The 27,240-nt window shown below is 38.3% G+C and overlaps 1 protein-coding gene and 1 long non-coding RNA gene across 3 annotated transcripts in view; one reads left to right on the top strand and one right to left on the bottom strand.

Moving 5' to 3' along the window:
* Positions 1 to 27,240, top strand: part of SCFD2 (sec1 family domain containing 2) — a 386,919-nt gene that overhangs the window by 238,851 nt on the left and 120,828 nt on the right. The gene's annotated exons all lie outside the window — the stretch shown is intronic.
* On the bottom strand, positions 4,365 to 26,549 carry LOC116420141. Its single transcript, XR_004230412.1, has 2 exons — positions 26,233 to 26,549; positions 4,365 to 5,574 (listed from the first exon to the last, which is right to left on the bottom strand). It is a non-coding gene; the product is annotated as an uncharacterized LOC116420141 (long non-coding RNA).

Below are 27,240 nucleotides of genomic sequence, written 5' to 3'. Positions count from 1 at the left end.
AACCTTATTTTGAAGCCCTTTACAGCCTGTCCCCAACCTATTTTTCCAGTCTTCTTACATTTTTTCCCCTCCACATATTCTACTTTCCATAACTGGCTTTCCTGCTGTTCCTCACTAGAGACCCCATGACTTTTCAGTGGCTGTCCCCCATGAGTAAAATGCTTTCCCTCTTCGTTTCCAGCTCCTGGTTCCTCTGATTTCCTTCAGGAAACTCAGTTTAAATTTCTCCATTTGCATGAAACCTTTCCTAACTTTCCCCTCCTCCTCCAGTTGCTTCTCTACTATATATATCTCATTATGGAGCTGTTTGCATGGAGTATCCCTAGTAGAATGTGAAGGGCAGATACTAAGTTTTTTGTCAGTATTGGGCCTGGTTGAACATCATAACGTGCTTCATAATAATTTTTTTAAATAAATGAGAACAACGACCCTGATGAAAAGAATAATGGATTTCAAGCCACAATGACAGGACATATAGGTTTGATTGTAACTTACTTTTTCACTGATAAGACACAACCTTCTTCAGCCTCCATTTCCTCATCCATAAAATGGGGGGCTTGGCCCAGATAATGTGTAAGGACCTTTCTAGCCTCAATCTAATATTCCTAGTCCTAGGAACTGGGTTTTTGTTTTTCGTGGCCTCTGCTTATATTGTGGAAGTAGAATCAGATCTGTTTAGAGACTCTCGTCTGCCTGGCACTGTGCCAGCTGCTGACATTTGTCTCTGTCTTATGGACCTCAAGTCTAGTAGAAGAGATATGTACACAGATGGGATGGTTACAGTACAAGGTGTAACAGGAAAGTACAAGAAGAGATGCACAAAATTTTGTACTAGTTCAATGAAGCAACAATTAACTTCCTTCTAGGGGAATCAGGGAAAACTTCATTAAACATATGCCATCTGAGTTGGGCCTGAAAGAGAGAAAGAGTCTGATATAAAGACATACAGGAGGGCAACTATGGGACATATTCAGAGTAAATAATTCATTTTGGCTAGCATGCTAGTATTTTAGGCAATTGCAAACTGAGTATGGAGGAGTTACAAGGAAAAAGGGGAACCTGCCTTGTATACTTTCAATCACCGTACATAAGTGTCCTGGCACTATGTTTCATTTTTCTTAAAATAAGCTGACTATATAATCCCTAGCCCTGTAAGGTTTTAGAGTCTTTCCTAGGGGAAAAAAAAAGGTTTTTAATTAAAAAGCAAAAAGAGGGATAACTTTGGCTTTCCAACACCATAATAAAACCACGCCAAAAATCACTGAACAGAAGGGGACTTTGGACCTTTCCCTTTTAGTTGAGGAAATGAAGTTCCTTGGAGGTAAAGTGACATGTTGGAAGGAAGACTTGTGTTAAAAGTTTTGTCCATTCTGAAAAAGCTTCCAAGCATTCTGTGAACCCAAGTAATCATCATAAGAAATAAAAGAAAACCTATCTACACTAATGATAAAAGACAATTTCCAGATTCAGATGTTTTCAACAAACTTGGCAATAAAATTGATCATATTTTTGCAATTGATAAAATCTGTGCTTTATTAGATTTTTTCACTCTATTTTCAGTTTCTGATATTAAAATGAATAATCATTACATAGAGGTACATCCAGAATGCTACTGCCATTTCAATGACATTAATGCATTATGACTGACCTGGCTATGGAATTTTAAAAAAATATTGTTCCAATAGGACTAACTATCCCTTTGTATCATTATTTGGTCATGTGTCTACAAAACCAATAAATGAAATTAGGTGGGAAATATATAGGGATGTAGATATAATTATATATAGATCTGCAACTAGTGTTCCTGTGACCATGAAGAAACACCACAAAAAGTTTCTTGACACCAACCCTATAAGACTATTTGAGCTGAGATGGGGAAGGAAAGGAACCAAGGAAGCAAATTCAAACTTTCGAATACCACGAGTGCCCGATCAAGGGGAGCTAGAGAGTAGAAACTTACCATGTGCCAGCTTCCTATTTTAACTAATTATTCTTATTAAGTGCAATGCCTAGTTGTTTCTACCTACTGAAGGAATAAAGCATTATCTGAATGCTGGTACTCTGGAGGAAGACTTGATCGCCCTATCCAAGTTAAGTTTTTAGGTATGTTACTTCATAACGATCCTTTTAAATATAGCTTATTCAAACAAGATGTGATGTTCTTGGAACACTTAAGCCACTTGTAATGAATGAAATGTAAACTGTCTCGTTAATCTGGAAACTCATATCCAAATGTACCTAGCTGCCTTGATAATTGAAGATGGACAAAGGTTAGTAAGGGGAAAGGAAATAGTTTCACTTGGCCTCTCTGATCTATAGGTCCTGCTCCTCATCTTCATGAAGGGATTTGTCAAATTCTGGGGATGTCTGTAAGAGCAGGAATCTATCATACTACCGTGAACATTAATGAATGCTCATTCAAGCCAAAAATCAGGTTTTTGTGGGTTTTTTTGGTTTTTAGGTCCATATTCTTTCCTTTTATGAAGCATATGAAACATGCTGTCTTTATTAAGAAAATTTCTGGGAACCCTGTGGCTCTGAAAGAATCAATTTGTGTTTCCAATTAATTTTCAAAAATGATGTTAGGCTTGGTGCTTGCTTCCAGGAATTGACTTTTAAAAGATCCATAGCGCCACCATTCCATTTCTACAAAAGAAGAATCCTAGGTATTAACCTTCTCATTCTAATTGACTCAAAGGTGGAATGTTCTTCCCTAAAATTCAGGGTCTGTATTTCCAAGGGTATCGTTGAGTTTTGACATTGTGCTCAGTGTCAGATCAGCGTCATGTTTATCTTGGATTTCCTCTGCTTTCTTGGCCGAGATGAATTCTCTGGCCACCTGTAACTGATACATGTGTTTCTGCAGTGCTTAGCTATTTTACTGTGAAAAGCAACCTCAAAGCTGACAGAATAACAAGAGTCTTTTTTTAAAAATTGGCTTGGGGTGAGGATTTTTTTTTTTTGGTTTGGGTTTTGTTTTGTTTTTTGTTCTTAATAGGCCTTAGTATTACATGCACCTGTGATGGCAGGATTTTTCTCTTCCTGAGGTATCTTTTCATTATTTAAAAATGTTTTTTTTATTTTTGCAATTCATAGGTAGAATAATGATTTGCCAATAAAAATACCCTGTCCCATGTAGTAGTGTTAGGTTTAAATAGATAGAACACACTCAGGATGCCAATGCTTGTATGAAAGGAATATTGCTAATAGGATCCTGAAATTTTATTCAAAACATGGAATTGAGCTCTTGCTCAAATTGTTCCTAGAAACCATTCTTCAAACTCACATTAACTTTCCTAATGGCATGGATTTGCCAACCTCCCATGCCACTGGAAGAAAAATATATCATTAATAAAAGGTGTGAATTTATAAAATCTGCCATTTTGCTTCCAAGTCTGTGCTAGGAATGGGTAATAGAAAAATCTGTTTTTGTTTACCTTTCAATGAACTTAGAAAAAACATTTCGTGAGTCAGTTCAATAAAACCTTTGGATATCTAAGGTTTCTTAAATACATTCTAAATATTATAATCGGTATTTTCCTAGTTCTGTTCTATATTAACAGGAAGACATTTGTAATCTTATTAAAAATCTCCTTAAAATAAGTTTGTGATTTTTCCATTAGACTATTATCATACTTTACACTCATGTAGTGCTTTATATTTTTCTTTTAAAAAAATTATTTTAAAGCATTTTATTTTCAAAACATATGCACAGATAATTTTTTAACATTGACCCTTACATAGCCTTGTGTTTCAGATTTTCCTCTTCTTCCTTCCACCCCCTCCCCTATATGGCAAGCAATCCAATACATGTTATATATGTTAAAATATATGTTAAATCTAATATGTGTCAACATATTTATACAATTCACATGCTGCATAAGAAAAATCAGATCAAAAAGGAAAGAAAATAAGTAAGGAAACAAAATGCAGTGCTTTATACTTTTCAAAGTCTTTTCACATCCCCTACCTTAATGTATATGCAAACATTCAATATTTCAATGCTTTTTACAAACAATAAGAATATGTCAATGGATTATTTTCCTGTTCTAGTGGGAAGGAAAAGAGAAATTCTAATTACCTTTAGATGATTTTTCTAACTGTTATGTGCTTTGTAACTAGGTTAATCTTTTAAACCAACAGAAAATCCCTCTTTATACTATTCTTTAACCTCAGCAGAAAGCAACTATTTCAAAAGTAAAAGTCTTTTAACTCTGCTTAATCACTGAAATACATAGAAAGAATCATTTTCTGTAGGATTCAGTAGTTAACTTACACTGGGTCTTCTCATTTTAGAAATGAGTAGTGTCAACTTTTCTTTCCATGAATTTTGACTCATTTTCTTCCTTCTTTTGAATTTACTGTATGTGGTTTCCATAACATCACCCTTTAACTATAAAGGGAAGAGAATATCATCCTTAAGCTTCCATTGTATTTACCCTACATCTTACATTTAGAATACTAGATACCTTAGATACAGGCCAACTCTTTGGGTTCTTAATCAAGGACTCAAAGAAAAAATTCCATCCCCTCCTAATAGAGACTCCCAGGTAATTAGTTACATAGCTTATCCCACAGTGCAGAACCATGTCGTCATCAGTAGGAATGTGAGGGTTTCATAGATGCTTTTTAATTATGCCCTACTAATAATGCCCAGTGTCTAAGAGAGAGCAGAATGAAATGAGAACCATCTCTGTGCCATTCCCATCTCCTTTAACATTTCTTCCACTTGCTACTTACCTCTACAATAAAGAAAATTCTCTTTTCCCCTTCCTTTTCTCATTATCCACAGTGGTAAGATAAAGGAAGATGGAGTTGCAGGTCTGGTTTACTATCTTTCTGGTTGGGAAAAGCCTTCACCCTACTTCTCTCTTCTCACTACTATGGTTCATTTTGGTAGGATGTGATCTTGACCAAATTTGAGGAGGAAAGGAAGAACAAAGCTACTTGAGCTAAAAATCTTTTTAAAATTTTTTTCCCAAAGATGAAAATTAGTGTTAAGTTTTTCCAGATTCTTCCTAATAGGGAAAGTGTGAAATTGCAAAATAACCCTTCAGGCCACATCAGAAGTCCAATTTTACAGCTCAAAAACATTTGGCATTTGTTTAAGCACAAAATGTCAGATTTCTAACTTCTCAGCACTTGGTATTCTGTTTCCATTGGAATAGAGTATCAGTAGGTACCACTTTAGGGGTTTCAAATAGTGTAATAACAAAGGGGCATAAAATGAATGGAAAATACATCTACCGAAGAAGCAGCTCGGAGGGAAAAATAATAGCAACAAAACAACAGATGCTTCTTTCCTTCCTATGGTTTAGCAGCTTGGCCCTAAGCGACCTCGATTAAGCTTGAGGGCAAATGAGGCAACTCTGTAAAGGTGCTCAGAGCAGATGGCACAGGACCTCAGAGACCCCTCCTTTTGCCCAGCCCAGGAAGCTCTCAGATGACAAGAGGCATTTGAAAGTCCAAGGAAGGTATTCCATCCATCCATCCATCCATCCAAGGCTCCTGCGTAGCTCCCATATTCACTGTAGTTTGTTGGCTGCTGTGGGAAATATCGAAGTATAAGGCAGTCTGTTTGAGGGAGAGAAGATAAAGATGAAAGAAACATTGAAATGATGATACACTTAATATACTCTTGATGCAAAATGGTACAAAAGAAAGGAGTTCTGAAAGGTAGGAACCCATGAAGCGATGGATACTGAATCAAGCCCCGAAGGCTAGCTTGCACTCCAGGAGAGTGGCAGTAAATGATGCACTTGTGAGGTGGCCAGATCAATCATTTTAATAGTTTTCATCTTCACCACTGGGGAAAAGGGGAAGAGTTGAACAGTCCTGCAAGATATGGAATTTTTCTCTCTTTAATCACTCAAGTCAAAATGTGTCCTATCTGGGCATTTCTTTAGTTTTCTTCCTGTTTGCCAAATACTTCCTGTCTGAGGGGCACCTTGTAATCCTGAGATAACTTTAAAGCTTCTGGGGACACAATGAACCAGCACTCCAGTGCCTCAAACAAAGCATGAGGTACTGGGCTTTCCTCCCTACCCTTCAATGGCTGCTGGTGATTCAGGTGCCTACATAAAGCTTTGTTTGATCTACCTAAACCTCAGATAACACTCTCTCCCTCGAAATCTCTTTGTAGGGCAGCTAGGTGCGCAGTGGATAGAGCACCAACCCTGAAGTTAGGAGGACCCAGTTCAAATCTGTTCTCAGACACTTAACACTTTCTCGCTGTGTGACCCTGGGCAAGTCACTTAACTCCAACTGCCTCAGCAAAAAAAAACCCAAATATAATCATCCCTTTGTATTATTTCCCATATATTTTGTATTTAACTGTTGTTTTCTTAGTAGAATGTCAGTTTCTTGAGGGTAGGGGCTGTTTCATTTTTGTTCTTGCATAGGGTTTTAAATGCACTAACTGATGTTTGTTTAGGTAGGAATCATGATTATAGGACTAGAGTTTGAAAAGATCTCAGAGCTCATCTGATCTAACCTAGTTCTCATTTCTAATTCTAGCTCAGCAGGGCTAAGCAACTTGCTCAGGTCCCCGAGGCCTGGCATTCCAGAGCCCGTATGCTCTTTCTTTCCACTGTCTCCATTATTTTGATTAAATCCAGCTCATCAAACACACAATTGTTTAATTTTCTCCAAGCTCCCAACATCTTGTACATAATAACTGAGAAAGAAAACATCTCCTTTAGAAACATGAAGTCATTTTTGCCTTTACTTCCACATTCAACAAGAGATTAACCCTCAGTGCAGGCAAATACTTATTGATAACATGGGAACTGCTACGTTACTTGAATCAAGTAACTTGTTTCCTGTGCATTGTATTACTACTCTTCTATGCCTCCATAGCACATGAGTCAAAAGATGTAGATTTGGGAACCAGCTCTGAAAACTTTGGGCACATCATTTACTTCTCAAGAATCTTTAATTATTCATCAGTAAATGAAGAAGCAGGACTAGATTCCAACTTCTTAAATTGTGGTTCGCAACTCCATATGGGGTCATGGAACTGAATGCGGGGATCATAAAATTATGACTTATTATCATTAAATATTTGATTTGTATGCCTGTTTTATATACCTTTATTATATATATTGTAAAAATTTCTTGGGCAAAAAGGGGTCACCAGTAGAGAAAAATTTAAGAAGCCCTGGAGTAAATAATCTTTAAGGTTCTAACTCCAACATCTGATGATTCAAAGAATTAGTATGGCTTTTCAAAGGCTGTTAAGGGGCTAAAATGTAATTTAAATTTTGAGGGGAATGGAACCCACACCACATCGGTAATTCTTTTTGGAATACTGCAAAGACTTTCTTGGTTTCTTAAATGTTAACATTTGAGGAGATTATCACTTAGAGAAAAAACTTCCTGGAAAGGGGAAGAAGAAAAGACAAAACTATATATATCAATCCCTCTCTCCACTATAACATGATTTGAAATTCAAGAACATATGATAATGTAAATATCTAAGGGTCTTATGGGTGCCTTTTGCGAATAAACTTCTCTGTGTGTTCATATATGGGTGTATATGTATGTGTGTATACCTATAAGATACCAAATCATATGTGTTTATGGGTTTGATTATGTGTATGCTTATTCAAAAAGTAAAGATTTCAATATACCAGCATAATAAATGCTAGCATAAAAATTATAAAAAACCTATACTTATAAAAAGTATCATTTTACATGAACAGGCCTTTTTACTGACTTCCAGAAAATTAAAAAAACAAAACAAAACAAATCTTCACCTCCTGAGTGTATATGCAAGAATTCTGCCAATAGATAGATAATTGGTTTCCTAACAGTAGGGAGGAGTGAAAGTGAAAAGGTCTATTGTGGAAGGGAGGATTGTATTTTGAATGAAATACTAGTTTGGGATTGTTTCCTTCCTCCCATGGTGATGATCTTCTTAAACTGCACCTATTGGGTATTCTCCATTAGCAGCACAGGGGATATTAAGATTTATCACCAACAATTATTTTTCACTTTGAAAATTGTATGTTTTTTTGCAGTCAGTTAAACAGATTCCATGTTTTTACAGATTAGTGCCGAGTTTACTGTTTTTAATCTTGTAATTCATTACCCAAGTGTTTCCCTATCTGATTTTTGAACATAACTTTGAAACATTTTTGTGTGTGCAAATGTGATCTGAGGAATTAACTTAGTATATTATGAGTAATAATGTATTTCTAATAAGAGTTGGCCACCCAGAAGGCCCAAGTAATCTTTCTCGATATTTTCTTTGCTTCCAGATTTGGTTGATATTCCCATTCCTTATTTCTTTCTGTTGTTAATTATTTGTTTAATTAAATTGGTCAGATCATAGCTAATTGTTTAACGTAACTTCTTATTTTTCTGATTCAGTGATGATTTTGATAATTTGCTTTGTCAATGAGCCGATTAGATGTAAAAATATCTGTTTTAGAAATTACTCTTTCAACAGTAAGGAATCATTTATAGTGTATTAAGATCTATTTGATTTCATTTTGGGAGGCTGATATTTGATGCTTACAATGTCCCCAGTGCCACTCATAGTTTTCTGGAAGAGAATCCTTTTTTATAATTTTACAGGTCACTCTGAGGGCATTGGAGAGCCCCATGTTGGGCATTTAATATCAATGATTAAAAATGGCCTAAAGAACATCATCAGAGATGGAGAATAGAAAAGAAACAAAGGTGGGATGATCATGTAGTTAATGTCAGAAATACCTTTGGTACCTACACACTGTTGAGAGATCTAAAAAAAGTCATTCTTCTTCTTACCCATGTTGAGTTCCATGGAAGACTTGGGTGATGGGGGCATGTTTTACCCAGGATGAGAAAGTGTGTTAAATTTCAAATCTGCACTAGATCAAAAAGATCACAAATATATGGAATGAATCAAGTAACTTGGATTAGTAAGTCTACTTAACCCAGTATCTTCTTCCCATTGCTCCTACTCATGCTACCCTCTTACGTCAAAGAGAATAAGTCTAATTTCTTGTGCCTTTGACAAGCCTTCCAATGCTTCAAAACAAGTCATAGCATTTCTCCACTCCAAAGATAATTCTAATTATTGAAAGTGAAAAGGGCTCCCGAGAGCCCTTGCTTCCTGTCCTGTAACTTAGACCCAGAAGATTTAGCACTAGAAGGGACCGTAGAGATTATAATGTCCAAGACTCCCCTTTTACAGATAAACACAATAAGTTTCAGAGGGTAGACTGTTCAAGATCACACCATGGAGGAGCTAGTACTTGAATCCAGATTCTCTGACTCCACATTCGTTGTCGCCATCTACCACACTGTTACATCCTGCTCAGTATGGCTACTGTGAGGTTAGTACCTTGGAAGAAACCTTCAAGATATAGGTGAAAAGAGTAATGCGGAGGAGAGAAAAGCAGAAACTGGCAGAGTCACCTAAAGAAGAGAAAGAAATCCAGTGAGAAAACGAATACTTCTGTAACATCTTTATAAACGAAACATGTGACAATTGTCAGCCTGGGGGGAGAGTATACAAATTGCATGTAAACCTGCTGAGAAAATATCCTCACAAGCTCTTAGCTCATGGGATGATGACTTAATGTTTCTAACTGATGTTTAGTCATTTTTTTAAAAGTTGAATTGAATGCACTTCTGTTTCCACGTTGTGAAGAAACAGTTTAGTGCATCAATTTATCAGCTCTAGAATGTGTGGCGAGGGAATAGACTCTCCCTAACGCCCCAGCCAGAGCCTACCATGGCTTGCTTCTCTAGGAGAAGAGACGAGGTTCTAAAAGATAGTCCAGAACTGTGGGCTTCTATGACCTGGTTACTATTTGGGGGGCTTCAGTCTTCTTCCTTGCAAGTTGGTTTCCAAAACTGTAGTTTTGGGAGACTATCTCGGATTTCCCCAGGCATACTGACATTGTGTTTTTAGCAACACTGACTCTGGGCCATACATGATTGGTTTTCTTCCTCACTTTGACTCCACCAGTCTACAGAAATTTAGGTCCTAGCTAGAAATAAGTTAATATTCCAGGACTAAGAAGAAGGATAAGAATTGAGAAACTACTATAGTCCACTCAAGATTGGAAAGATCATTTCCCTTCTATGCTGTGGCCCCTTAGGCATTCCCCAGGCTGTCAGCAGTGATTTAACCCTTTACCATATATAAAAAGCTCAACCAGATGGATAGGAATCAGTTTATTATTATTGCCTTTAGATCTGCCCTGCTCATCTATCTGTGAACCAAAGATGAAAAATTTCATCACTGTGGGTAATCCTCCAGTGGAGGTTACAATTTCTTTCTCTCTCTCTCTCTCTGTCGCCTCTCTAAAAAGGTATTAAGACATTTCTCACTTCAATTCACTAAACATTTAAGCTCCTTTTCTGTGCCAGTCACTTTTCTAAGTGATGGGAAAGAATCTCTACTTTCAAGAAGCTTATGATCCAGTGGGAGAAGATGACGACATACAAAAGGAAATTGAGCAGCAGGAGGAGTGTCTGTATGCCAAGGACTGCATGGAGTAGGAACCAGGCAGAGCCACAAATGGAGACTTCCCTGGAACCCCATGGGAGTTCCAAACCCTCTATCAAGGCAGGCTTTGGGAGGAATTTATTGCTCCATCCTTCTGTCCCCCTGACAGAGAGAAGTAGCTGAGGGAGTTGAAAAGCTCTTCAATACCAAAAACCAAGTGACTGAGTGTGGTAATGAAATTTCAGGTATTACGCTTATGCTGGGGGAGGTATAATGTTCATGGAGCCCAAACAAAGCAGAGCTGCTGATGGAAAATATGTTGGTTATACCTGTATTCACCAAAATAGAAATTAGATCATCTTGGTACTCTAACAAAAATGGTTTTGACCTGGTAGATTCCTGACAAATTCTTGGGGATCCCAAGTGTTCCCAGACCATACTTTAAAAACTACTGATCTGAGGGACCTTCCTGTAATATTCCTGACATTATGTGGGCACCTATGGGGGCACATAGGCTATTCATCTTTTATGTCTTACTCTTGTTGCATCACTGTCCTATCTCCACATCCAGTCAACCATCTTTTCAGATATCTTTGAAGTGCTTATGCTGAGAGTTATATGTGGGAATATACTAGCTTCTTTATGTTCTATGTCCCTCCATTGCACTTGGGATTCGCCTCTTCTGATTCTTCAGACAGTAGGATATTCCATCATTCCATCTGGCATGACCAGAATAATATTGTTATTAAAAAGACAGATCTTTGTTATAGGGAGAAGTTTGGGGCCCATCACTGTGCATTTTCCCAAAGAGAATCCTCATATTTTCCTCTCATTCCATGCAAAACTCAGGTCATTGTCCATTTATATGGAGTGTATTAAGAGTGACTCACTGAAATAATCTTGTATTTAATGTATAACTCTCGATAGCTACCTATTTATACATAAATATAGATATGGATGGACATAGCCACATCTGTAGTATTTACTTATATTATTATTTCCCCTCAATAGAGTATAAGTTCCCTGAGGATAGAGACTTTTTACTTTTGTCTTTATATTTTCAGCACTTCACAAATTTGTTGGACCCTTGGTAGGTGCTTAACAAAAGCTTTTTGACTGATTAATTACCGTGTCTATCCAAGATATATTTATAGTAATAGATCAGCCTTATGGATTTTCCATCCACCTTCAATAACATAATCTGAACAATAGCTATTCTTAATTCATTTTGGTTTTCCTGAATAGACTGGCCAAACTCTTAAGTGATCTTGGATGTAGATCAGAAGGCTCGTTGATTGATGGAATGAACAAAATGCAATCCACAAATGAGAGTATCTGGAGAACTTCAGCATCCCCAGATAATCCTTCTTCCATTTGATGACTATATTGGATGGCCTCCATGACAGTGCCATATACCTTTGGCAAGTGTGCCTCCTTTTTTATGTCTTGATCGATGATCAAACAAATTGGCCTCTTATTACTCTATTTTGCAAAGAATTCATTTTAACACATGCGTGGAAAATGTATTGTCGGAGGAGCACGTGAAAAGTTTCATTTTGCTCACCGGAAGAACACTCACTTTTTAAATAGTCCATAATCAATAAACATATTGGGCTTTTCTATTCTATGTACTTTACATTTTTATATTTACACATTTGTCTGAAATCTGCTATAGAATATTGTGTGCAACAGCTTCCTTATTCTCTGTTCTTATCTTTATCAGGAATACCCTCAGTATTGTGTTGTAGTGGATAGGATGCTGGACTTGGAGTCAGAAAGAAATAGGTTCAAAGCTCAACTCAAGCATTTGTTAGCTTTGTGATCCAAGACAAGTTATTTGCCTTCTTTGGATCTCCATTACTTTATCTTTAAAATGAAATGATTGAACTTTATGGCCTTTTCTGTCTCTTCCCAAATTTATAAACTTATGATATGTGCTTAGATTATTCTCCTAACATTTTTTTGATATGGGAAGGTTTAGGAATCAGTAATTACTTAATAGATGGGATTTATATTGTCCAATTTCCAATTGATTTCTGCTATCCTCTGTTCCACTCAGCCATCCTCACCCCATTTAAATATTGCCTGTATCAGTGACCAAAAAAGACACAATAGGGCCCACAGTTCTGTCTTTTCTTCTCTCTAATGCCAGCATGGATTCCTAAGAAAACTCAACAAATTCTGATCATTCAGTTTGGTTCTGTATGCAACACTTAATAAGCATTTTCTATGTGCCAGGAACTGTGTTAGACGCTGGGTTAAAGATAGTTAGATAGATGGATAGATAGATAGACGGACGAATGGATAGATAGATAGACAGATGAATAGACAGATAGATGGAGAGACAGACAGATGGATAGTACATGGATAGATAGATGAATGGATAGATAGCTAGATAGATGGATAAACAGATTGATGGATAGATAGATGAATAGAAAGAAGGAAAAAGATAAAAATACAAAACAGCTGTAGTAACAATGATCCCTGAAAAAGCCTATTAGCATAACATGTACACAGATAAGCAAACACAAACTATTTCTGTAACAGTGGCTTTCCTAGCCCTATTGTCTGAAGACCAGGTGTGTTACATTTCCCTCCTTCCCCAGGGTTCTCCAATATCCTTAAAGGGTTTGGGGAGCATCTAGTCTCTGCCATTGGTTTCAGCCCCAGCCAGTGGTTTTTGTCCAATTTTAGGAGTTCCCTATACTTCTGTTTCATTTGATCACTTAGCAATCAGATTAGCTTTTACAAAGAGGCATATCAAGAATAACTATACAAACATCCCCTCCAACCCCATCCCCCTACGCCACCTCAGTCTCTGAAGGGGGAAGGAGATTGGGTTCATAGCTTAGCTTAGCTCAGGATTCCACTGAGTTCCAAGTCAGAATTTCCCCTTTGGCTTGTGTCCCAGTACCCTGGTCTCTCAGGGCTTCCCTCATGGCTGTAACATCCATTCTGGAATCTTGCCGTCAAGGTCTCTATGAGCCAAGCCCAGGTCAGGGACTTCACCTGTTATGCCTAGAATTGAAAAGGAAGGAGGGAAAAGGAAAGCTCTTGGAGAAAAATACCCTCACTTCCGCCTCCCCTTGCCCTTGGATGCCACTAGAAAGGGATGCTGTGCCAGTCAGGTAGTTTTAAAGACAAAACCTGATGTGACAAAGCCGGTGGAAAAGCCTGCTCCAGCCCACATGACAGCGGGATGTAGAATGTTTTCTCCCAGAGTCAGGTCCTGGTGTTTCTCACATGGGCTCCCCCTCTTAGATGATCTGGGCATGTGTCAAAGCCCTCTTATTTATCACAAAACAAATACAGAATCTTTCTGGGGAGAGCACTAACAATAGGGAAATCAGTGAGGACCTGCTGAAAGAGGAAGAATCTGTCCATTTTTTGTAAAATTCATAATTTCTTATAGATCTACATTTGATTTATGTAGGCTCAGGTCACAAGAATTAATTTATTCCATTCCAAGAATTCATCCATATTTCATGATTTCTTTTCATACTCAGAAACAAAACAAAAAACTATCCACGTTCTTATTTCTCATCATTTTCGATGGGGGGAGGAAAATCCTCCAAAAAGGAAGGAGGATTTTCTCCGTTCTTTTTAAGATGCATGTCTCTATAGTCGACTCATGCTTGACATCCATTTGCAATCGAGACCTCCTTTCCAACACAGCAAAGATAGCATTTTTCATATTCCCAAAGGTAACAGAACAAGGAATTATCGTCAGAGAAGAGTTTCCGACAACCCGAATCACTTCACATGAAGGACTGACAACATCTCTAGTGGCGTTCACTGTCATGCTTTATAATGCCTTGACCTCTGACCTCAATTCATTTTTCACTCTGGGGTCCTGGTATCCAATTGCTTGGCCAGAATTGCCCCAGGAATGTTTTCCATCTGCTAAATTGGCACCAGGAGCCCTAGAGTGTCCCTTGGCTCCCTATTTTCTGACTCCAGTGCCAAGACTAGAGATTCTCTAACAAAAGAGAAGCCATCCCATCATCAGCTGGCAGTTTATTTTGTCTCACCAGAACAAGATGATTTCTGATTTACGGAAGGACAAGTTACTTGAAAGAAATGCAAATGTGGTCCAAGGGTTTTCTTAAGGTTCACAAAGTGCGAGGTGCTGCACTTCCCAAAACTTTCAGAGAAAAGCGCGTATATGTGTGTGCAGCCCATTCTGTCCCACGTCGAGGTGTGCGAGTTCGAGTTAGATAATGCTCTTGTGCCCCACTTTGTGAAATTACAGAGGGGGGCTGACTGTGAACTTTCTGCAGCCAGAAACTGCCACTGGTGTTTAGAGACTGAAGGAAAGAAAAGGAATCCTATCTAGAGCACTGAGTTCAAAATGGCTCGACCCCAAGGTATGTGTGACATGGGAGGGCAGAAAGAAGGGCTCTACTCCATTAGTCCAGAAACAGCCAATCATCATCCAACTTGTCGCAACACAGCCACAAGGTTCCTGTCCCCACTACCCTCACTACCCACTCTTGCCCTTCAGAACCCGGTGGTGGTCACTCTTTGGGACCCACAGCAGCAACCGCACAGGTGCTACTGAGCAAATTCTCTCTCTTCATCCCACGTCTCCCAGGTTATCAATGGCTACAGGAGCCTCTCAGAGCATGAACACCACTAGGTACTAAGAACTGTGCCCTCACCCTAATCATTTGTAGGCACAGAGGGAGTTGCACATAATACCCAGGCTAGGCGAATTGCAGCACCTCATAGTTCTAAGGCCGTTGTCTCCCCCCACCTGCCATAACCATTGTCCCCCTCCTCAAACCCCCCTCTTCCTGACATGGGAGCCATTCTCCTTTCAGTCACCAAGTTCATATTTCCCTGCTATCTTTCATCCTCTTCCTCCTTCACCCCACACATCCCAGCAGTTACCAAACGTCTTTATTTTAACTCACAAGCCAAAAAAGCATCACTAACTCCTCTGCTTTGGGTCAGTCTCTTAGTCAGAAAAGTATTTTTTATCACCTATTATAGGCCAGATATTGTGGGCTTAGCATTGAAGCTGCAAAGGCCAAAGCAAAACATTTTCTCTTGGGGAACTTGAATTCTAGAGGCAGCTGGGTGGTGCAGTGTCTGTAGCTCAGAGCCTAATGTCAAAGAATTGGAAAAAGAGAAGATGCTCATCAATAGGGAAATGGCTGAACAAGTTGTGATATATGAAGGCAATAGGTTTTTTTTAAAATAATGAACAAGCAGATTATAGAAAGGCCTGGAAAGATTTACATGAACTGATGCAGAGTGAAACAAGCAGAATCAGGAATACATTGTACACAGAAACAGCAAAAATGTGTGATCATCAACTATGAAAAACTTGGTTTTTCTTAGGGGTTCAGTAATCGAAGGCAATCCCAATAGACTTTAGACAGAAAATACCATCTGCATCCAGAAAAAGAACTATTCAGGATGAATGTAAATCAAGTTTTTTTTTCCTGTTTTTTTTTTAAATCTCTCTCATCGTTTTCCCTTTTGCTATGATTTTTCTCTCCCAACATAATTCATAAACCAATATGTATTAAAAATATATTTCTAGGGAAAAAAAGTTTGAAATGCTCAAAAGGCAGTTCACACTGTAAGAATGGAGCTCAGGAGAGAGAGTAGGACTGGATATGTACATGCTGGAGTCATCTGCACAGAGGTGATATTCAAATCTTTTGGAGATGATTGAATCACTAAGAGAGAAAAGAGAAAAGGGCCCAGCACAGAGCCTTGAGTTATACCCACCATTAGTTGACATGATATGGATCAAGATCCTGCATAAGAGACTGATAATGGTCTGAGAGGTAGAGGAATCCAGATCTAGAAGGGACCCTAAGGAGCAGACATTGAGCCCATTTACAGCTGAGAAAATTGGAACACAGAGAGACTATGCGTTGTGCCCAGTGTCAGCAGCTAGGACGTGGTACCAGTAACAGTCTATCCATTATACTAAGCTGGAATAGTGTGTGGCCAGAAAGAGATGGCTAAAGATGGCAAATGTACACAGAGGTCAATCAATCTATCAGTCCATCAACATTTAGGTGCCTCTGATATGCTAACTGCTATATTAAATGCCAGAAGGTCAAGCAGAATGATTGAGAAAGTGCCTTTAGACTTGCCAATTAAGAGATCATTGGTAACTTTGGAGAGGGAACTTTCAGTTGACTTTGACCATAAACCATGTTTTAAGGGATTTGTCATTCAACAAACATGAAGCTCCTAATGTGTGCTATGAGACTTTTTAGAGCAAAGCTTCTTAAATTGTGGGTCACAACCCCATATGGGATCATGTAACAATGCAGTGGTAGTGAAATTATGTTTATTTTCTGTAAATGTTTGTATACCGATGTATGTGAATGTTATATTCTGATTTTATATATTTATGTTGCTAAGGTCATGTGAAATTTCACAGGTGAAAAGGGATCCTGAGTGGAAAGTTTAAGAAGCCCTGTTTTAGGTGAGATGGAGGGTCAGTGGTGGGAATGAGCATTATCCAATACTTCACGAATGTCCTGCTCTGATGCTTTATTTAGAAATGGATTTAAACTGGGGATCTCAAAGGCTAGGCTGGTAGAGAGTACAAGATCTGGAAAAATCACTTCAGGACTAGGTCTGGGGTGCAGGGAGCTGTCTAGCTGAATCTCAGACGTTTGTCACTAGTATGATCCTCCTTGGGGAAGAGGGGGCTACAGACTTTCTCATAGAAGAGACAAGATCTCAAATCCTTCAAGCAACGAGCACAGCTCAGTACCTCCGTGCCCATGACCCTTTTAAAGATAAGAAAAGTGAAAATGAACAAGCTTAAATGACTTGAGTGCACTCCCACACTTAATAGGTATCAGAACCAATGGCAGAACTAGCCCTTTGTGCCAGGGGACCTGGATTTCATTCCCCTTTGTCACTTCCTAGCTGGATGATGGGGAAAGTCACTTAGCCAGCGGTGTTAAAGTTTCTTCACATGGCACACAGAAAGACTGAAGTTAGTATTATTAACACATCCATTACTCTTGGGCCGTTTGGTGCTTCAGTGGATGGAATGCCAGATCTGAAAGCAGGAAGATTCATCTTCCTCAGTTAAATATGGTTATAGATTTAGCTGTGGGACCCAGAGCAAGCCATTTAAATGCCAGCTGCTTAAGTTTCCCCATCTGTATAACGAGCTGGACAAGGAAATGGCAAATCACTCCAGTACCTATCCCAAGAAAATCCCAAAAGATGTCAAAAAGAATTGGATACAACTGAAATGACTACAAACACATTCTTCCAGTTAGGCTGTAGCGGTAGAGAATGCTAGAAAAATTAGTACTTAAAAAGAATTGTTCGTGTTAATTTAAAATGAGAGTATAGGACATGTCACAGAACCCAAGTCAGAAGAGCTTTCAGAGTACTCTCTTTATGTAAAAATAACCATAAAGGAAATTAGTCATCTAAGAATGAGAGATTCTGGTTGCTCATGGTGATAATGGAGGAGGAGATGGGATGTTATAAATCTTGGTGTTAAGATTAGGTTAAGATGGACCACAGCCCAGCTTTGACTTCTGGGTTAGGAATCGGTGGTTTGGACTCACCAGGCCCTTGTAATCTGATTAGTCAAATAGTGGAAATTTAGACAAAGCCTTCTGTGCCTGAACTTTAAACCTTGTGAATAGCGTGTCTTATTCCGGTGAACAATTTGCATGGCCATGGGGTCCAAAGCAGGGATGTCAGCAACGGCTCCCCTGGCCCGTCACCAAAGACCAGCCACATCATCGATATCCAATTGATGACTGATCACATTAGAACCTGTGCGGAGGGGACAACTGGAGGGACCCCAGTTTCATTATCTCAGAACCAGTTACAAGCAAGAGATTCCTGATAAAAGCAATAGTAGTTCTAGTAACTACTAGACATCCCAATCACATTTTTGCAAAGCCGCCAAGATTCTTTCTGCCCTCTAAACGCGTCAAGTTGAAATTGAAACATTTGAGGGAGTTATCGGCCTGCAGTCTTTTTATAGGACATTATTTTGTGAAAAAGCAGCATGCTTACTGACTGGGTCAAACCCAGAAAATGCTTTGCAAGAGAGAGCCCGGGACGGCCGCCTGGTTTGGGACCGCCAGCAGTCCGGAGGTTAATGGGAACCAATGCTACAGCCACTGACGTGGCTGCAGGAACCCAGGCTGTGTTCTTCGTTATTAATGAACAAGGTCAGACTGGCATAGGCTTGGCTATATTTACATTTCCTGAACAGCCGGTCTGTGAGGGGGCTGTCTGTGATCTCCAGTGTAGATAATATAGGGGTCTGTCTAGCAATAAAGGAAACACCAAGAATGCAAATTGCTCCCACGGATTGGGCAAAGTTTTCTTGCTGATAACGAATTTGATAGCCTGAGAGTAAATTCCTCTCCCTTGACTTTTTCTCTGTACTTGCTACAACCAAAAAAGAAATCAGTTGGAACCTGAATTTATAATTATTTTTTATAATAACTAGCATTCGTCTAATGCTTTAAAGTTTGCCTACCATTTTAAAGCATTTGAGTCTCATAACGTCCATGTAAGTTAGGTTTTATCATTTCCACCATTTTACAAATAAGGAAACTAAGGTTCAGGGAAGTTAATGACTTAGACATGGTCATACAGCTAAGTATCTGAGGCAGGGTTTGGAACATGGGTTTTTTCTTACTCCTAGCTGAACATTCCAGTTCTTAAAGCTTTGAGTTAAATAAACATTTTATTATCAGATGGCCTGAATCTCCCCTCCTGTGTTCCATATCAGGAAACTGAGGTCCAGAGAAGTGATTTGCCCAACAATGCAAACTAAGTTCAGACCCAGATATCTTTACTCCCAGTCCAATATTCTGAGAAGACTCTGAAATATGGTAGCATCCAACTCTTCGATGCTCTTCTAGAAATTGTGTCAAGCTTTCTCTTTCTATTTACCAGTTTTCATACCCATCCCTTCACAGATGCCCTTCATACAACGCATAGTCATCCCCCAAATTCACAGCTCAACCACATCATTTATTCTCCTGCTTAAAAGTTTTCTTCTCTCATACTTGTAAGAAAAAAAATAAACAATATCTTCAACCTGAGAGTCAAGACCCTGCATCACTGCCTGACCACTCTCTACCTTTCCTGATTTATCTATTACTCCCTTTCACACATACTGCATTCCATCCAAATTGAACTAAGAGCTGTTCCATTGCATCCAAACTGGATGACCCTCTTTGGTCTCTGAACACTTCCCTCAGACTAAGCCCTCCTTGCCTCCATCTGTTGAAATCTTTCAAGGAGCCACCTCCTCAATTCAGCAAGATGCTGGTTACTTGCATTTTCTCCCTTCCCCATTTTCCACTTATATTGCAAGCTCCCTGGGAGCAGGGACTGTGTTGTTCTCCATTGGATACTCAGTACCTAGTAAAGCCATTTCCCCTAGTAGAATGTTATGTTTATTAAATCAAAGCAACAGGAAAAAGTAGTATATAATTTTCCCCCTTTGGAGCTCTCATTGTTTGGGGTACTGTGATGAAAACTTTTAAGATGCTGATGCACCTGGTGGAAGACATATCTTTCTTTGATCCTTTCTCCTTCACCTTCAGAAGAACAAGTCTTGCTTTGGGAAATCACCGAGACAGGAAGTTCTTTGGGGCAAGGACTGTGGGTTTCTTCCCTTTTGCCTTTTCCAACACACATAGCAAAGAATCGAACAGTATAGACATTTAACAAATGTTTAAATGGATAAAGGGGCTGGTGAAATTCCCATTTGTGTCTTGCTGTTTATTACAAGTCCCATAGCACTGAAATTATAGCAATGTCAACATTCTCTATTGAAAATATCTAAATTACAGTAAAACATCATTGTTTTTACTACTAAAACTCTTGGTGTTTCTCATTCTCTTCTCTAAAGGGCAAGAACTATCATCTTTCCACCATTTTTGTGTCCCCAGTTACTAGTACGATGCCTTTCCTGTTTAAGTGCTTAATAAATGTTTGTCAAATTGAATTAATAATAATTATATTCCATTGAAATCATAGATAATATATCAGGTCAGGTTATGAGCAATTGTATATGACTTAAATGAAAAAACAAAAATACATCAAAATTAAATAAAATTTATATTTCTTTTGAAACATGATTATAGACTTTCTTGCAATTGACTTCATCAGTAAAATCGGGAGATGGAACCAGATGATTCCAAAGGTCCCTTCTTTAAGCTTTTATGAATTTATTCAGTTTAAATTTTAGAATTAGAATAACTACAGGCAGTGTGGAGTTCATTGTGTTTTATATATTTATTTCTACCTAATCTTTTTCCAAGTTAAAAAAAAAATATTGTGTAGGCAAAGAGTAGTTAAATTCATCCTCAGGGCAAAAATGTCAGTAGTTAAAAGATGCCTGGGCATCTTTATCCATCTTGTGCTATAAAAAACAAATATTACCAAGAAAATTCATTACTTTGAGCTTCAGGGTCCTCATTTGCAATAGAAATAGAACTATATGATTTCTGATTGTATATGTCAGCCATATTATTATTATTTTACTGCTATTATTATTATCATTACTCCAAGTTTGGATCCCATGAAAGGCCAATGAAAGTTGGGGGGATGGATGACTCATTGACTGCTTCCCCTTAAATGTTATTTAACTTATCCCCCATTCCCTTTCTTCCCCTCTCCCATCTTGCATTTCTTAATTTTTAAAGCCAACCCGTTTGAATCCCCTCATTTTCTGGGTGGAATTTTGCTTATGTGTAGAGCTATTCCCACCCGTGGCCAATTCCCACATTATTTTAAGGAAGAGGAGGAAAGTTGTCTATTGTGTAATAATTAGCATATTGCCTATCCAAATATGATTTTTATAGACACTCTCAAGAAGTTTTCCTTATTCTGTGTTTGCTAAGAAAATAATCAGAAATTCAGAGGGGATTAAAATATGGTACTAGGAAAGATGAATGTTTTCAACTAATTGGAAGATCTTTTTCTTATTTAAAATTGTCATATAAACTCTATATTCAGCCTAAATGTTGCAAATGCAGAAGATTTTGCTTTCTTTCCACCAGGCTTCTTCTAATTAGAACCTCTTGCTCATCTCTGTTTGTAATTCTGTCATTAGTCTGGAAGAAAGAAGAGGTAGTGATCATTGACCTCAAATCTAGCCCCCCCTTCTTTCCCCCAAAGAATGTCATAATTAAATAAAGCTGTCACCTTTGGATGTATGCACCCAGAGCACAAGCTTTGCAAAAAATATGTAAATTCTATCAAGACTCTTGAATGTTTTATACTGAAGCAGGCATTGTAATGGCTTATTTTTTATGAGTTTTTTCTTAATCCATTTGACAATTAAAATGATTATAGTTTGAAAGGAAGTTTCTTTGCCTTCCTGATGAAATCCGGTTCTTGATCCTGGAGTGATCATAATATGCTACATTTGTGACATCAGATTCAATTCCATAGCAACCAACTGTAATGTTTCAAACATGGGATTATTGACTTTAGTTTTAAACTCTAGTTTAAGGACAGAGTTGAATACAGGAGTAAGTACAATGAGTGCCTGACTCTGGCAATGTCCTTTGTATACTTTTTTTTTCAATTCTAATATTTTCAGATTTTTAAAGAGTTTTTTAAAAAGTGACAAAGCCCCCTTTAAGAAGTCCTGCTTTCTTCTTCCATAAATTTCTTTATACGAGAATTTCTCGACTGACTTTGGTCAAGCATCTGAACTTTGTGCTGGACAAACATCTGCATTCCTATAAGGGCAGCTGTCCTTCATGATGTTAGATAAATTCATCGCTCTCTGTGAGTCCCTAGCAGAGATAGAAAGAATGCAAACCTTGGCAGCTGTTTAACAACAAAAAACCAAAAACAAAAAACCTCTTATTCTTTAACCCAGAGTGCCTCCTTGTGGTGCTAGTAAATTACTGCCAAGAGAAAGTAAGAGCAGAGTTCTCTTCAAGAGTTCTTCCAGCCCATACACTTTGAAAGTTTGAATAAGACAAAATGTGATAAATATGGCTTAATGATATACTCATGTGTGTGACCAAATTTTTTCCCCCAATAATGGTGATATATCAGTGCTGATCCATCCCCATGTGCCGGCTTTGTCCTTGTGACACATAAACTAGAGACTGCTTAGGGTTAATGCAGCTGGAAGGATAAAATTGTGCAAAATTGGCCTGTGCTCTAGACCAACTGGGAGTGTATGGTTAAGTCTATATTATGGTCTTTTTCTATACTTGCTCTTTAAAAATTGCCTTAAATATAGTGTGCTTTCCTTAATGAGAAACTGAGGTACAAAGAAAAACCCTCCCAAAAAGCCCATCATTTTAATATAGCCTCTCTCCTCTCTCCAGACTTGCGGGAAATGGGGGCTCTGTGTTTGTTTGTTTTGCTAAATCATTAGCTTGTAATGTCTAACTTTTATTTAAAACATCTGCCACTAAATGATGACCCAGTGGTGTACGAGTAGCTTTTAGCCTGCTAGAAGCTGCAGATTCCAAGTAGGATAGAGTCCAGCATTATCTTAGCGGGCAAGACGATGATGGTTTGTGTGTTTCCGGGAGCAGGGATTCCCAACTTTTTTTTAGAAGTGATTTTCTTGACATTTCTCCCCTCCTAAAATATTGAGTCTTCATAAAGCAGAAGGAAGGAGAGATGAACTTTGTTTTGACAGTTTAGCCTCATATAAGTTGTGAAGTACATAATGTGTACGGGGTCACTACTTGTCCAATTGAAATTCATTTTAGAGCCCTCCAAAACAATTGGAGACTCCCTGAGCTGTTGTGAAACTGGAGATGAACCAAGCGAAAGTGTTATGAAGGAGTAGTTAACAGCATAACCACCCCCACCCCCCATCCCCAAAAGTGAATATGATGGGAATGCTTGGATTCTGAGTATGACGAGGGAAAACCAGAGATTACGTCTTAATATCTCTCTTTTATACCTTTAATTCATTGAAGGCATTCCCTTTTTTAAAGTCCTCCAATTCATTCTTTTGAGCAGAATGATCTCTTTTAAATCTGATCAATTGAATTGCTGAACTGACCAAGATACTTACCCCCATTTTATTTCATGTTATAAGGCAGGAAACAAGTATTTAAAGAAGCATGTACCAAGCACTGGGATAAGCCTTTTATAAATTATCTCATTTGATTCTCATAACAACTAAGTTTTTTTTTTATCATCTCCATTTTACACTTTAAGAAAACTGAGTCAGACATGATTAATGTCTTAATGATTTGCCCAGGGTCACACAGCTAATTAGGATCTGAAGCCAGATTTGGACTTAGGTTTTCCTGACTCCAGAGCTTGGCCCCAGGGAGAACTGGCAACAGTCAGAGGAAGTTGCAGAGAGGCAGATTTAGGCTTTGTATAATAATAATAAAAAAAAAACCTTTCTAAAATAGTTATCCATTGAATTATTTAACTAGCAAAAAGAACCTAATGAAAGAAGAGACTAACTTGGGAGATAGACGGAGGATTTCCCTGTAGTAGAGTCTCCAAGCAAAGGGATGCCATGCTGGAGATTGTTGGTCAGAGGAAGGCTGGGGAGCCTTGAGGATCCCCTTCTAACTCTGAGGATCTGTGTGTGTTGGAGGGAGGGGAACCACTCGGAACCCAAAATGTTGGAAAAGAAAGGAATATTTTTCATCCACTGCCCAAATTTCTTGGGCTTTATTTCCTTATGGAAAGTTGAATACAAATGCACTTAGAAACTTTTATCCCAGGGAAATCTTGTATATTGTTAATGAAGGGTCAGTTGTCACAAGCATATGATTTAATCATCTAAGCAAGCACATGACCTTATGTCGTTAAGTACAAGGTACAAACAAGGTACTTTAGGCAACATGGTATCATGGAAAAGTCACTGGCTTTGGAGTCAGAAGCTCCGGGTTCAAATATTACATATGGATCCCTACTGTCTATGTGATTTTGGACAAATTACTTTGTCTCCTTCAACTTTAGTATTTGCATCTGTAAAATGAGGGGGTTGACTAGATGGTCCCCAAGGGCCTATCCAGCTCTAGACCTATGACCCTGTGATTCCTTAATAAAGAGAATAATTAATGTCTTAAAGGGCAAGTTGGAAGGGTGAGGTGAGGGCATTTTTAGACATTTCCAGGAGAGAGAATCCTAGGGGACTTGATTCCCAAGAGGGCAAATGGAAATTCCCAGTAAAAATGGGATATTTAAGAAGCCCAGTCTTTTATTTGCCTCGTCGTCCCTGCCGACCACCTTATAATGAGGGAATCTTGGCGCCATACCCAGGGGAGCACCTGATAAATGTATGTTAGTGCTAACTTAAGGCTTTGTTTTGAAATCTGCCAGCAAGGAGCCCTGGGAAGGTGCCTTTGGGGAAAGAGTTCAGCAGATACTCAGAGATCGTTTCTACCCTATCCAGGCAAGGGACCTGCCCTTCCTGAAGTATGACCAGGAGTTCTGGTGAACCTCCTGGATGCTTCTAAACAAAGCTGCCCATGCAAGGCCTCCCTCTGCAAATGGTGCCTGGTTTGCAGCTTCTTCCCTCCTGCTCCTATCAGTCTCAATGTGGTGGAGTTCAGTCTAGCTAAGGCCCCTTCCTGTCATAAATAAGATTACTTTCATTTCACTTGTGGAGTGTGTTATTCCTCAGAGTAATGAATTTCTTCTGTTCCTTTGAGCACATAAACATGGTTTTCATTAGGTTTCTATAAAAAAAAAAAAATAGGAAGGGGGAGAGAAAAAGAGGGAGGTAGGAAGAGAAAGAAGCTGAGCAAAATTAATAAAATGACAATTAACTCCTTAAATGCAGGTGAGTGTTTTTTTTTTTTTTTTTTTGGTGGGACTAACCTAGGCTAGTAAGATGGCATTATTTCATTTCTCCTGATTAAAAATAAATACATGATCCAATCATGCACTGAGAATTACAAAATTCTGCCATCATTAGAACCAAGGAAGAGAAGAATTTTAATTTTTAAAAATAATTTTTTGAAGTGGAAAAGAAAAACCTCAACATATGTAAAACCATCAGATTGGCCTATAGAGCAGACAAATAGCCTTGGGGGCTTCTCCATAATGTGTAACACATGATCATACAGGTCTGTAAGTTTATAATTAGACTCCAAACACAGAGTGATTGCTGGAGTCCTTTATTCGCCTGTAGATTCTTTTTCTCTCTGACATTTTATGCTAATAAGACGTTTTGCCAATTCCCCATATCAGGTTCATCCCTAGAGATTTGCAAACTATACAATTTGTAAGGGCTGTATGTACAACTCATATTTATGGGCTGGAATCTCTTGTCAAGCCATGATTCAATCTAACACAAGTGTGGCTTTCTTGTTGCCAGTGTTCTAAGTTAAAGAAACATCTCCTCCATACTTGAACCTGAAAGCTATTTGGTACCATTGACCCTTTGACTGCTGCAGGGATTTTGTATGTTTAGGGAGATTATTTTTCCACTCAAATCTCCCCAGTTCTAAGAAGGAATTGCTTGTAAAAGCCAAAATTAGACGGATAAAAATAGTCTTTAAATATTAACTTATTCAGGTAGAAATGCTGTCTATTTTCTCTCTTCCCCCTCCCCAAGCATTGTTTTATTTTTCAAAAGAACTCATAAATGCATGAACCACAGTTTCATGGTTGAGATGAGAGAAAAATAGAGAAAGAAAGAAAAAGAGAAGGAGAAGGAAGGAGGGAGGAAGGGAGGGAGGAGAGAGAGAGAGAGAGAGAGAGAGAGAGAGAGAGAGAGAGAGAGAGAGAGAGAGAGAGAGAAAGAATAACCATCTCAGAATATCAAGAAATTTAATACTAGCCTATGAATTCTGGCTACTTACTCAACCTATATCGGCGCAAACTTCTGTAGCTCAGTTGAAGAAACTTGACCAGTTCTCAGAGAGGTACGGTGGAGCCCAGTTGTGACCTCATAAATATGAGTTCTTGTTAGATTTTTAAAGGTGCAGATGGTTCCCATTTGAAATTATAAGGATAAAATTGTTTAAGGAGCCAGTCTCCTTCATAGGTGAAAGTTATTTGCCAAAACCTCCACAACAGAGAGAGAGAGACATCTTAAATATGGGTTCCCTTTTCCCTTACTTTTTGGACAGGAAATAATTTTTGGCTTGTCTTTTGTTGTGAAGATAGAAAACACTGAATATTAAAAATTACTCAGAGCTATTTAATATTTGCTCAGTAGTGTGCTATTCCCTAATCAGCCCCTTCTAGTCTGTAAATCATGTCAACTCTGTCACTGTTTTGATTGGAAGCATGAATCGTACCATTGAAAATCTCTGGGGAAAGCAAACCTCTGCAGCTGTGGAAAGCTGGAGCCATTTGCTAGTATTATTAAAGGAACCTGAGTAGGGTTTTCTTTAAAAAAAAATTCAGTGAAATTCATAAGGTGCATAGAGATTTAGTATGAAGTTTTTATTACAAGCATTGTGCATAGCAGTACTGCTCTGGAAATAGATACAGAATAGTCATGATTGTACAGAAAATGTATAAAATAATGTTTCTTTTCTCTTTTCACCCACCTTGGGAGAAATAGTATTAAAAAAGTCCAAATGGAAAGATTGAAATCAGATCTTTGAGTGCTGTAGAAGAGCCTGTTTCTGATGAATTTTGGCCTTCAAGTGCCTTTCCCCCAAGGTCTTCTATGGAAATTCATTTCAGCTCCATTTTCTTTAAACCATTTTCAGGGGATTTATTATAATGGAACTGCATTCGATACAGTTAGAATTATTTAAAAGTGTGCCTTTTTAAAAGTAAGATATAATAGTTCTAAAAGTTTTAAGTTTACATGACTGTAAACCTGGCTACTTCCCAACAAGCTCCTTCAGTATTGG

Source organism: Sarcophilus harrisii, chromosome 6, assembly GCF_902635505.1.
Source record: "Sarcophilus harrisii chromosome 6, mSarHar1.11, whole genome shotgun sequence".
In the NCBI taxonomy this organism is placed as follows: domain Eukaryota; kingdom Metazoa; phylum Chordata; class Mammalia; order Dasyuromorphia; family Dasyuridae; genus Sarcophilus; species Sarcophilus harrisii.
The sequence above is the reverse complement of the archived record's forward strand: the minus strand, read 5'-3'. Positions and strand labels throughout refer to the sequence as shown.